The following is a 12500-nucleotide window of genomic DNA, read 5'->3' on the forward strand; positions in this document are numbered from 1 at the left end:
AGTTCGGTACTAGTCCCTCTAGGATTTTCCAGGTGTATATAATCAACGTCAGGATAACATCGGATAGGCTTGTGTTAATCAAATTTTGTGGCTCTCATAAAAAATTAATTTTGAAATATGGATCCCAGGTTACAACCTATACAGATGTGACAGAGTGAACAGGCGAAAGGAGGGGGGGGGGGTTGGCCTGTACATTGCAGAGTCACTTGTTTGCACAGAACTGCTAAATGCCTCAAATGATGTAGTGGAAGTTTTAGCAGTAAAGGTCGAGAACCAAAACCTAGTCATTGTGGTAGTCTACAAGCCTCCGGATGCAACATCCCAGCAATTCCAGGAACAGCTGTTAAAAATTGACCACTGTCTGGAAAATCTTCCAGCTCCTGCACCCAACATCTTGCTCCTGGGGAATTTCAACTTAAGGCACCTAAAATGGAGGAATATAGCAAATAATATTGTTGCAGTAATAACACCAGGAGGCAGCTCTGATGAAAACTCACACTCACGCGAGCTTTTAAATCTCTGCACAAAATTCAATTTAAACCAGCAAATAATAGAGCCTACTAGACTGGAGAATACACTAGACCTCATCTTCACTAACAATGATGATCTGATAAGAAATGTCACCATATCAAAAACAATATACACTCAGATCACAACATAATTGAGGTTCAGTCATGTATGCGCGGAGCCCCAGACCGACATAATGAGATTAGTCACGAGGGAGCATTCACCAAATTCAACTTCAATAACAAAAACATAAAGTGGGACCAAGTAAACCAAGTCCTAACCGATATAAGCTGGGAAGATATACTAAGCAACACAGACCCCATCTTATGCCTAGAACAGATTAACTCGGTGGCACTCGATGTATGCACAAGGCTTATTCCTCTAAGAAAAAGGAGGAGTAGATGTAAAACAGAAAGAGACAGGCGCTCCCTTTACAGGCGACGGAAAAGAATAACAGAGCGGCTAAAAGAGGTCAATATATCTGAAATGCGTAGGGAGACACTGGTCAGAGAAATAGCAAGCATCGAACTTAAGCTAAAAGAATCCTTTAGGAGTCAGGAATCGCGGGAAGAACTAAAAGCCATAAATGAAATCGAAAGAAACCCAAAGTATTTCTTCTCCTATGCCAAATCAAAATCGAGAACAACGTCCAGTATTGGGCCCCTACTTAAACAAGATGGGTCCTACACAGATGACAGCAAAGAAATGAGTGAGCTACTCAAGTCCCAATATGACTCAGTTTTTAGCAAGCCGCTAACCAGACTGAGAGTCGAAGATCAAAATGAATTTTTTATGAGAGAGCCACAAAATTTGATTAACACAAGCCTATCCGATGTTATCCTGACGCCAAATGACTGGTGTGGGTGGCATCCTGGGTGTTAGTGGACTGGTGTGGGTGGCATCTTGGGTGTTAGTGGACTGGTGTGGGTGGCATCCTGGGTGTTAGTGGACTGGTGTGGGTGGCATCCTGGGTGTTAGTGGACTGGTGTGGGTGGCATCCTGGGTGTTAGTGGACTGGTGTGGGTGGCATCCTGGGTGTTAGTGGACTGGTGTGGGTGGCATCCTGGGTGTTAGTGGACTGGTGTGGGTGGCATCCTGGGTGTTAGTGGACTGGTGTGGGTGGCATCCTGGGTGTTAGTGGACTGGTGTGGGTGGCAGCTAGCTTAAACCCGCGGTCAGAGAGTCTCAAAACTCCAGACCGTCGTGTTAACCACTAGACCAGCTAGCTTAAACCCGCGGTCAGAGAGTCTCAAAACTCCAGACCGTCGTGTTAACCACTAGACCAGCTAGCCACAATAAGATTCATCCAACTAGGTATATTTCTAACCTTCCTATGGTGTAGAAATATACCTAGTTGGATAAATCTTATTGTGGCTAGCTGGTCTAGTGGCTAACGCGACGGGCTGGAATTTTGAGACTCTATGAGCGCGGGTTCAATCCCGGCCGGGGGTATGGTATGGTTTCATCACCTTCAAAACTACTGTTAGAAAACATCTTATCTCCCTGATACACCCCGTCAACTAACTACACAAATACCACACAAATACCACCTGGTGGTTCACACACACTCACTCACCCATTTGCTCTGGTGGCTACGCTCTCGTTTCCCACGGCGAGGGTCTGGGTTCGATTCCCAGCCAGAGTAGAAACATTGGACGTGTTTGTTTCCACCTGTTGTCTATGTTCCCCATCAGTAAAATGGGTACCTGGGTGTTAGTGGACTGGTGTGGGTCGCATCCTGGGACACTGACCTAATTTGCCCGAAATGCAGAGCATAACAAGGGAGTTTCTATATAGTAGTATGTCATTGTTGTCAGCTAGGACTGTATACCTTGTACATGTACTTGTAGTAAATAAAGATATTATTATTATTAAACAGAAATATTAATGTCAATCTTACAATGAATGCTGTGATACTCCAATACTGAAACTATGTACTGTGCCAAAACAAAAACATTCACATTGCTACACTCACAAACTAGTAGGTAGGTAAGGTTCGTCAGGAAACAGGACAAATGTTTCCTGACGCGGGTCTTAGTCAGATGATGACCCGCCTTTGGAGCTTTTGGTCATCTGACCGAGGCCTTCCGCTGGCTTACCGGTCCACCCCTTTAAAAATTATGGTCATTTATAACCGAACACAAACTAGTATTTAGTCACTTAGCCATAATTCCAACTTACCTCATAATTGGGGCCCTTTTATTATTAACACAAATAATACCCCCCACCCGCCATCCCTATCACTACATAACAGCACTATCTTCACTATATAACACGACTATAACTAAATAATTCTCTATCACTATATTACACAGCTTTATCACTATTCCTATAATGTACTTAACATTCTTGTGGTGTATAAATAGATTTTTTTCTTTGTTAAAACTTGTATCTCCCTAGCCTAGTTGTTAGCACATCGCTCTGAGAGTGATAAGACTCAGCGTTGTGGGTTCGAACCCCACTAGTACCTAGTAGTACCTAGTTAGTGTATCCCTCCCAAGTTCACCAGCAAGATGGCAAGTCAAGAGAAGAGTGAGGATGTCGAATTCCTTGGTGTATATCACCCTCTCATGGAGACTACCAAGCCATTGTCGGGATTTGATATCCAGACCATCGTTCGTGAGACTCCTCGCACTTTCGGTAAAGTATGTGAAGTCTGTAGCAGCGACGGGCTACTTCGCGGGCCTCCAATACCCAAAGGTCACGGTCGTATTGTACTGCTGTCTCATGAACCTCACTGCATCTCTCTGTACGTCTCTCATGATAGAGTATTAATCTACCATAATGGTGGTAGTGAACTTACCGCCCGCAGAGTGGTGAAGAAATACTACAAGAATAACCGTACCTGTTACAGAAAATTGAAAAGACTTACAAGAGTAGAACAGGTAGGCGGTACCTGCGCCTACCATGCACTGGCCTTCATGGACCTAACTGTCAGTTCCCGTCTCAAGGAGGCCAAAGACATCTGGCGCTGGTTCTACATGAGAATGCAATATCTCCCAGATGTTAAAGCAATCAATATGGTCGACTCAATGCTGACTGAATTCGACAATGATATAGATACTTCCACCGACAATTTCCAAAAAAGTGTACTGCGATCCGTGATTAAAAGTCATCTGGCTGATATAAGGAAGATGGATACGCCTGTTAAACGTCAACTGGACATAGAGACGCCCTCAGACCCACCACGAAAAATGATAAAGATCTGAATTATCAGATAAAAAGGACATAAAGTTAAATAAATAAATGATGTGTGCATGTGTGTGTGTGTATGTGTGTGTGTATGTGTGTGTGTATGTGTGTGTGTGCGTGTGTGTGTGTTTTGAGTCCTCCAAGAACTGAAGGGGACGAGGTTATAATTAGGATAAATTCAATAGTAGTCAGATTTCAATTATTTTTTTTTATTTTTAAGTTAAGAATGTAATCAGGAGTCTATTATTATTATTTCCATGGAGTTTCCTGAAAAAAAAACTATAGAAAACAAATAAAAATAGTGAGTTTTGGTATGACAACACTGCAGTATCTTTTATGAGTGACTGTGGGTTCGAACCCCACTCAAGGTATTTTTTTATGTGTGGGTTCGAACCCCACTCAAGGTATTTTTTTATGTGTGGGTTCGAACCCCACTCAAGGTATTTTTTTATGTGTGGGTTCGAACCCCACTCAAGGTATTTTTTTATTTTTTTATGTGTGGGTTTTTTTTATGTATTTTTTTATGTGTGGGTTCGAACCCCACTCAAGGTATTTTTTTATGTGTGGGTTCGAACCCCACTCAAGGTATTTTTTTATGTGTGGGTTCGAACCCCACTCAAGGTATTTTTTTATGTGTGGGTTCGAACCCCACTCAAGGTATTTTTTTATGTGTGGGTTCGAACCCCACTCAAGGTATTTTTTTATGTGTGGGTTCGAACCCCACTCAAGGTATTTTTTTATGTGTGGGTTCGAACCCCACTCAAGGTATTTTTTTATGTGTGGGTTCGAACCCCACTCAAGGTATTTTTTTATGTGTGGGTTCGAACCCCACTCAAGGTATTTTTTTATGTGTGGGTTCGAACCCCACTCAAGGTATTTTTTTATGTGTGGGTTCGAACCCCACTCAAGGTGTGTGGGTTCGAACCCCACTCAAGGTATTTTTTTATGTGTGGGTTCGAACCCCACTCAAGGTATTTTTTTATGTGTGGGTTCGAACCCCACTCAAGGTATTTTTTTATGTGTGGGTTCGAACCCCACTGTGTGGGTTCGAACCCCACTCAAGGTATTTTTTTATGTGTGGGTTCGAACCCCACTCAAGGTATTTTTTTATGTGTGGGTTCGAACCCCACTCAAGGTATTTTTTTTTTTTGTGTGGGTTCGAACCCCACTCAAGGTATTTTTTTATGTGTGGGTTCGAACCCCACTCAAGGTATTTTTTTATGTGTGGGTTCGAACCCCACTCAAGGTATTTTTTTATGTGTGGGTTCGAACCCCACTCAAGGTATTTTTTTATGTGTGGGTTCGAACCCCACTCAAGGTATTTTTTTATGTGTGGGTTCGAACCCCACTCAAGGTATTTTTTTATGTGTGGGTTCGAACCCCACTCAAGGTATTTTTTTATGTGTGGGTTCGAACCCCACTCAAGGTATTTTTTTATGTGTGGGTTCGAACCCCACTCAAGGTATTTTTTTATGTGTGGGTTCGAACCCCACTCAAGGTATTTTTTTATGTGTGTTCGAATCCCACTCAAGGTGGGTTCGAACCCCACTCAAGGTATTTTTTTATTTGTGGGTTCGAACCCCACTCAAGGTGTGGGTTCGAACCCCACTCAAGGTATTTTTTTATGTGTGGGTTCGAACCCCACTCAAGGTATTTTTTTATGTGTGGGTTCGAACCCCACTCAAGGTATTTTTTTTTGTGTGGGTTCGAACCCCACTCAAGGTATTTTTTTATGTGTGGGTTCGAACCCCACTCAAGGTATTTTTTTATGTGTGGGTTCGAACCCCACTCAAGGTATTTTTTTATGTGTGGGTTCGAACCCCACTCAAGGTATTTTTTTATGTGTGGGTTCGAACCCCACTCAAGGTATTTTTTTATGTGTGGGTTCGAACCCCACTCAAGGTATTTTTTTATGTGTGGGTTCGAACCCCACTCAAGGTATTTTTTTATGTGTGGGTTCGAACCCCACTCAAGGTATTTTTTTATGTGTGGGTTCGAACCCCACTCAAGGTATTTTTTTATGTGTGGGTTCGAACCCCACTCAAGGTATGTGTGGGTTCGAACCCCACTCAAGGTATTTTTTTATGTGTGGGTTCGAACCCCACTCAAGGTATTTTTTTATGAGTGGGTTCGAACCCACTCAAGTAATTTTTTTATGTGTGGGTTCGAACCCCACTCAAGGTATTTTTTTATGTGTGGGTTCGAACCCCACTCAAGGTATTTTTTTATGTGTGGGTTCGAACCCCACTCAAGGTATTTTTTTATGTGTGGGTTCGAACCCCACTCAAGGTATTTTTTTATGTGTGGGTTCGAACCCCACTCAAGGTATTTTTTTATGTGTGGGTTCGAACCCCACTCAAGGTATTTTTTTATGTGTGGGTTCGAACCCCACTCAAGGTATTTTTTTATGTGTGGGTTCGAACCCCACTCAAGGTATTTTTTTATGTGTGGGTTCGAACCCCACTCAAGGTATTTTTTTATGTGTGGGTTCGAACCCCACTCAAGGTATTTTTTTATGTGTGGGTTCGAACCCCACTCAAGGTATTTTTTTATGTGTGGGTTCGAACCCCACTCAAGGTATTTTTTTATGTGTGGGTTCGAACCCCACTCAAGGTATGTTCGAACCCCACTCAAGGTATTTTTTTATGTGTGGGTTCGAACCCCACTCAAGGTATTTTTTCATGTGTGGGTTCGAACCCCACTCAAGGTATTTTTTTATGTGTGGGTTCGAACCCCACTCAAGGTATTTTTTTATGTGTGGGTTCGAACCCCACTCAAGGTATTTTTTTATGTGTGGGTTCGAACCCCACTCAAGGTATTTTTTTATGTGTGGGTTCGAACCCCACTCAAGGTATTTTTTTATGTGTGGGTTCGAACCCCACTCAAGGTATTTTTTTATGTGTGGGTTCGAACCCCACTCAAGGTATTTTTTTATGTGTGGGTTCGAACCCCACTCAAGGTATTTTTTTATGTGTGGGTTCGAACCCCACTCAAGGTATTTTTTTATTGTTTCGAACCCCACTCAAGGTATTTTTTTTGTGTGGGTTGTGGGTTACTCAAGGTTTTTTATGTGTGAACCCCACTCAGAGGTTTCGAACCCCACTCAAGGTATTTTTTATGTGTGGGTTCGAACCCCACTCAAGGTATTTTTTTATGTGTGGGTTCGAACCCCACTCAAGGTATTTTTTTATGTGTGGGTTCGAACCCCACTCAAGGTATTTTTTTATTTGTGGGTTCGAACCCCACTCAAGGTATTTTTTATGTGTGGGTTCGAACCCCACTCTGTGGGTTCGAACCCCACTCAAGGTATTTTTTTATGTGTGGGTTCGAACCCCACTCAAGGTATTTTTTTATGTGTGGGTTCGAACCCCACTCAAGGTATTTTTTTATGTGTGGGTTCGAACCCCACTCAAGGTATTTTTTTATGTGTGGGTTCGAACCCCACTCAAGGTATTTTTTTATGTGTGGGTTCGAACCCCACTCAAGGTATTTTTTTATGTGTGGGTTCGAACCCCACTCAAGGTATTTTTTTATGTGTGGGTTCGAACCCCACTCAAGGTATTTTTTTATGTGTGGGTTCGAACCCCACTCAAGGTATTTTTTTATGTGTGGGTTCGAACCCCACTCAAGGTATTTTTTTATGTGTGGGTTCGAACCCCACTCAAGGTATTTTTTTATGTGTGGGTTCGAACCCCACTCAAGGTATTTTTTTATGTGTGGGTTCGAACCCCACTCAAGGTATTTTTTTATGTGTGGGTTCGAACCCCACTCAAGGTATTTTTTTATGTGTGGGTTCGAACCCCACTCAAGGTACTCAAGGTATTTTTTTATGTGTGGGTTCGAACCCCACTCAAGGTATTTTTTTATGTGTGGGTTCGAACCCCACTCAAGGTATTTTTTTAAGTGGGTTCGAACCCCACTCAAGGTATTTTTTTATGTGTGGGTTCGAACCCCACTCAAGGTATTTTTTTATTGTTTTCGAACCCCACTCAAGGTGTGGGTTCGAACCCCACTCAAGGTATTTTTTTATGTGTGGGTTCGAACCCCACTCAAGGTATTTTTTTATGTGTGGGTTCGAACCCCACTCAAGGTATTTTTTTATGTGTGGGTTCGAACCCCACTCAAGGTATTTTTTTATGTGTGGGTTCGAACCCCACTCAAGGTATTTTTTTATGTGTGGGTTCGAACCCCACTCAAGGTATTTTTTTTGTGTCGAACCCCACTGTGTGGGTTCGAACCCCACTCAAGGTATTTTTTTATGTGTGGGTTCGAACCCCACTCAAGGTATTTTTTTATGTGTGGGTTCGAACCCCACTCAAGGTATTTTTTTATGTGTGGGTTCGAACCCCACTCAAGGTATTTTTTTATGTGTGGGTTCGAACCCCACTCAAGGTGTTTTTTTATGTGTGGGTTCGAACCCCACTCAAGGTATTTTTTTATGTGTGGGTTCGAACCCCACTCAAGGTATTTTTTTATGTGTGGGTTCGAACCCCACTCAAGGTATTTTTTTATGTGTGGGTTCGAACCCCACTCAAGGTATTTTTTTTTGTGTGGGTTCGAACCCCACTCAAGGTATTTTTTTATGTGTGGGTTCGAACCCCACTCAAGGTATTTTTTTATGTGTGGGTTCGAACCCCACTCAAGGTATTTTTTTATGTGTGGGTTCGAACCCCACTCAAGGTATTTTTTTATGTGTGGGTTCGAACCCCACTCAAGGTATTTTTTTATGTGTGGGTTCGAACCCCACTCAAGGTATTTTTTTATGAGTGGGTTCGAACCCCACTCAAGGTATTTTTTATGTGGGTTCGAACCCCACTCCCCCACTCAAGGTATTTTTTTGGTGGGTTCGAACCCCACTCAAGGTATGGGTTCGAACCCCACTCAAGGTGTTTTTTTATGTGTGGGTTCGAACCCCACTCAAGGTATTTTTTTATGAGTGGGTTCGAACCCCACTCAAGGTATTTTTTTGTGTGGGTTCGAACCCCACTCAAGGTATTTTTTTATGTGTGGGTTCGAACCCCACTCAAGGTATTTTTTTATGTGTGGGTTCGAACCCCACTCAAGGTATTTTTTTATGTGTGGGTTCGAACCCCACTCAAGGTATTTTTTTATGTGTGGGTTCGAACCCCACTCAAGGTATTTTTTTATGTGTGGGTTCGAACCCCACTCAAGGTATTTTTTTATGTGTGGGTTCGAACCCCACTCAAGGTATTTTTTTATGTGTGGGTTCGAACCCCACTCAAGGTATTTTTTTATGTGTGGGTTCGAACCCCACTCAAGGTATTTTTTTATGTGTGGGTTCGAACCCCACTCAAGGTATTTTTTTATGTGTGGGTTCGAACCCCACTCAAGGTATTTTTTTATGTGTGGGTTCGAACCCCACTCAAGGTATTTTTTTGTCAAGGTTTTTTTTTTATGTGTGGTTTCGAACCCCACTCAAGGTATTTTTTTATGTGGGTTCGAACCCCACTCAAGGTATTTTTTTTTCCCACTCAAGGTATTTTTTTTGTGTGGATTCGAACCCCACTGTGGGTTCGAACCCCACTCAAGGTATTTTTTTATGTGTGGGTTCGAACCCCACTCAAGGTATTTTTTTATGTGTGGGTTCGAACCCCACTCAAGGTATTTTTTTATGTGTGGGTTCGAACCCCACTCAAGGTATTTTTTTATGTGTGGGTTCGAACCCCACTCAAGGTATTTTTTTATGTGTGGGTTCGAACCCCACTCAAGGTATTTTTTTATGTGTGGGTTCGAACCCCACTCAAGGTATTTTTTTTATGTGTGGGTTCGAACCCCACTCAAGGTATTTTTTTATGTGTGGGTTCGAACCCCACTCAAGGTATTTTTTTTGTGTGGGTTCGAACCCCACTCAAGGTATTTTTTTTTTTTGTGGGTTCGAACCCCACTCAAGGTATTTTTTTATGTGTGGGTTCGAACCCCACTCAAGGTATTTTTTTTTGTGTGGGTTCGAACCCCACTCAAGGTATTTTTTTATGTGTGGGTTCGAACCCCACTCAAGGTATTTTTTTTGTGTGGATTCGAACCCCACTCAAGGTATTTTTTTATGTGTGGGTTCGAACCCCACTCAAGGTATTTTTTTATGTGTGGGTTCGAACCCCACTCAAGGTATTTTTTTATGTGTGGGTTCGAACCCCACTCAAGGTATTTTTTTATGTGTGGGTTCGAACCCCACTCAAGGTATTTTTTTGTGTGGATTCGAACCCCACTCAAGGTATTTTTTTTTCCCACTCAAGGTATTTTTTTATGTGTGGGTTCGAACCCCACTCAAGGTATTTTTTATGTGTGGATTCGAACCCCACTCAAGGTATTTTTTTATGTGTGGATTCGAACCCCACTCAAGGTATTTTTTTATGAGTGGGTTCGAACCCCACTCAAGGTATTTTTTTATGTGTGGGTTCGAACCCCACTCAAGGTATTTTTTTATGTGTGGGTTCGAACCCCACTCAAGGTATTTTTTTATGTGTGGGTTCGAACCCCACTCAAGGTATTTTTTTATGTGTGGGTTCGAACCCCACTCAAGGTAGTGGGTTCGAACCCCACTCAAGTGTTTTTTTTTTTCAAGGTATTTTTTTATGAGTGGGTTCGAACCCCACTCAAGGTATTTTTTGTGTGTGTTCGAACCCCACTCAAGGTATTTTTTGTGTGGGTTCGAACCCCACTCAAGGTATTTTTTTATGTGTGGGTTCGAACCCCACTCAAGGTATTTTTTTATGTGTGGGTTCGAACCCCACTCAAGGTATTTTTTTATGTGTGGGTTCGAACCCCACTCAAGGTATTTTTTTATGAGTGGGTTCGAACCCCACTCAAGGTATTTTTTATGAGTGGGTTCGAACCCCACTCAAGGTATTTTTTTATGAGTGGGTTCGAACCCCACTCAAGGTATTTTTTTATGAGTGGGTTCGAACCCCACTCAAGGTATTTTTTTATGTGTGGGTTCGAACCCCACTCAAGGTATTTTTTTATGTGTGGGTTCGAACCCCACTCAAGGTATTTTTTTATGTGTGGGTTCGAACCCCACTCAAGGTATTTTTTTATGTGTGGGTTCGAACCCCACTCAAGGTATTTTTTTATGTGTGGGTTCGAACCCCACTCAAGGTATTTTTTTATGTGTGGGTTCGAACCCCACTCAAGGTATTTTTTTATGTGTGGGTTCGAACCCCACTCAAGGTATTTTTTATGAGTGGGTTCGAACCCCACTCAAGGTATTTTTTGTGTGGGTTCGAACCCCACTCAAGGTATTTTTTGTGTGGGTTCGAACCCCACTCAAGGTATTTTTTTATGTGTGGGTTCGAACCCCACTCAAGGTATTTTTTATGAGTGGGTTCGAACCCCACTCAAGGTATTTTTTATGAGTGGGTTCGAACCCCACTCAAGGTATTTTTTATGAGTGGGTTCGAACCCCACTCAAGGTATTTTTTTATGAGTGGGTTCGAACCCCACTCAAGGTATTTTTTATGAGTGGGTTCGAACCCCACTCAAGGTATTTTTTATGAGTGGGTTCGAACCCCACTCAAGGTATTTTTTTATGTGTGGGTTCGAACCCCACTCAAGGTATTTTTTTATGAGTGGGTTCGAACCCCACTCAAGGTATTTTTTTATGAGTGGGTTCGAACCCCACTCAAGGTATTTTTTTATGAGTGGGTTCGAACCCCACTCAAGGTATTTTTTTATGTGTGGGTTCGAACCCCACTCAAGGTATTTTTTTAGTGGGTTGTATTTTTTATGAGTGGGTTCGAACCCCACTCAAGGTATTTTTTATGAGTGGGTTCGAACCCCACTCAAGGTATTTTTTTATGAGTGGGTTCGAACCCCACTCAAGGTATTTTTTTATGTGTGGGTTCGAACCCCACTCAAGGTATTTTTTTATGTGTGGGTTCGAACCCCACTAAGGTATTTTTTTATGTGTGGGTTCGAACCCCACTCAAGGTATTTTTTTTGTGTGGATTCGAACCCCACTCAAGGTATTTTTTTATGAGTGGGTTCGAACCCCACTCAAGGTATTTTTTTATGTGTGGGTTCGAACCCCACTCAAGGTATTTTTTTATGTGTGGGTTCGAACCCCACTCAAGGTATTTTTTATGTGTGGGTTCGAACCCCACTCAAGGTATTTTTTTATGTGTGGGTTCGAACCCCACTCAAGGTATTTTTTTATGTGTGGGTTCGAACCCCACTCAAGGTATTTTTTTATGTGTGGGTTCGAACCCCACTCAAGGTATTTTTTTATGTGTGGGTTCGAACCCCACTCAAGGTATTTTTTTATGTGTGGGTTCGAACCCCACTCAAGGTATTTTTTTATGAGTGGGTTCGAACCCCACTCAAGGTATTTTTTATGAGTGGGTTCGAACCCCACTCAAGGTATTTTTTTATGTGTGGGTTCGAACCCCACTCAAGGTATTTTTTTGTGTGGGTTCGAACCCCACTCAAGGTATTTTTTTATGAGTGGGTTCGAACCCCACTCAAGGTATTTTTTTATGAGTGGGTTCGAACCCCACTCAAGGTATTTTTTTATGAGTGGGTTCGAACCCCACTCAAGGTATTTTTTTATGAGTGGGTTCGAACCCCACTCAAGGTATTTTTTTATGTGTGGGTTCGAACCCCACTCAAGGTATTTTTTTATGAGTGGGTTCGAACCCCACTCAAGGTATTTTTTTATGAGTGGGTTCGAACCCCACTCAAGGTATTTTTTTATGTGTGGGTTCGAACCCCACTCAAGGTATTTTTTTATGTGTGGGTTCGAACCCCACTCAAGGTATTTTTTTATGAGTGGGTTCGAACCCCAC

At 42.3% G+C, this 12500-nt stretch overlaps 3 long non-coding RNA genes across 3 annotated transcripts; all 3 read left to right on the forward strand.

Annotated features, from left to right (window-relative positions):
• Positions 1–5077: 5077 nt before the first annotated feature.
• On the forward strand, positions 5078–12368 carry LOC138854539 (uncharacterized). Its single transcript, XR_011393735.1, has 2 exons — positions 5078–5231; positions 11576–12368. It is a non-coding gene; the product is annotated as an uncharacterized lncRNA (long non-coding RNA).
• LOC138854518 (uncharacterized) lies at positions 6317–6942 on the forward strand. Its single transcript, XR_011393725.1, has 2 exons — positions 6317–6406; positions 6808–6942. It is a non-coding gene; the product is annotated as an uncharacterized lncRNA (long non-coding RNA).
• Positions 9349–10756, forward strand: LOC138854540 (uncharacterized). Its single transcript, XR_011393736.1, has 3 exons — positions 9349–9931; positions 10025–10096; positions 10352–10756. It is a non-coding gene; the product is annotated as an uncharacterized lncRNA (long non-coding RNA).
• Positions 12369–12500: the final 132 nt, after the last annotated feature.

The sequence above is a fragment of the Cherax quadricarinatus genome, chromosome 62, assembly GCF_038502225.1.
Source record: "Cherax quadricarinatus isolate ZL_2023a chromosome 62, ASM3850222v1, whole genome shotgun sequence".
NCBI classification, from domain to species: Eukaryota; Metazoa; Arthropoda; class Malacostraca; order Decapoda; family Parastacidae; genus Cherax; species Cherax quadricarinatus.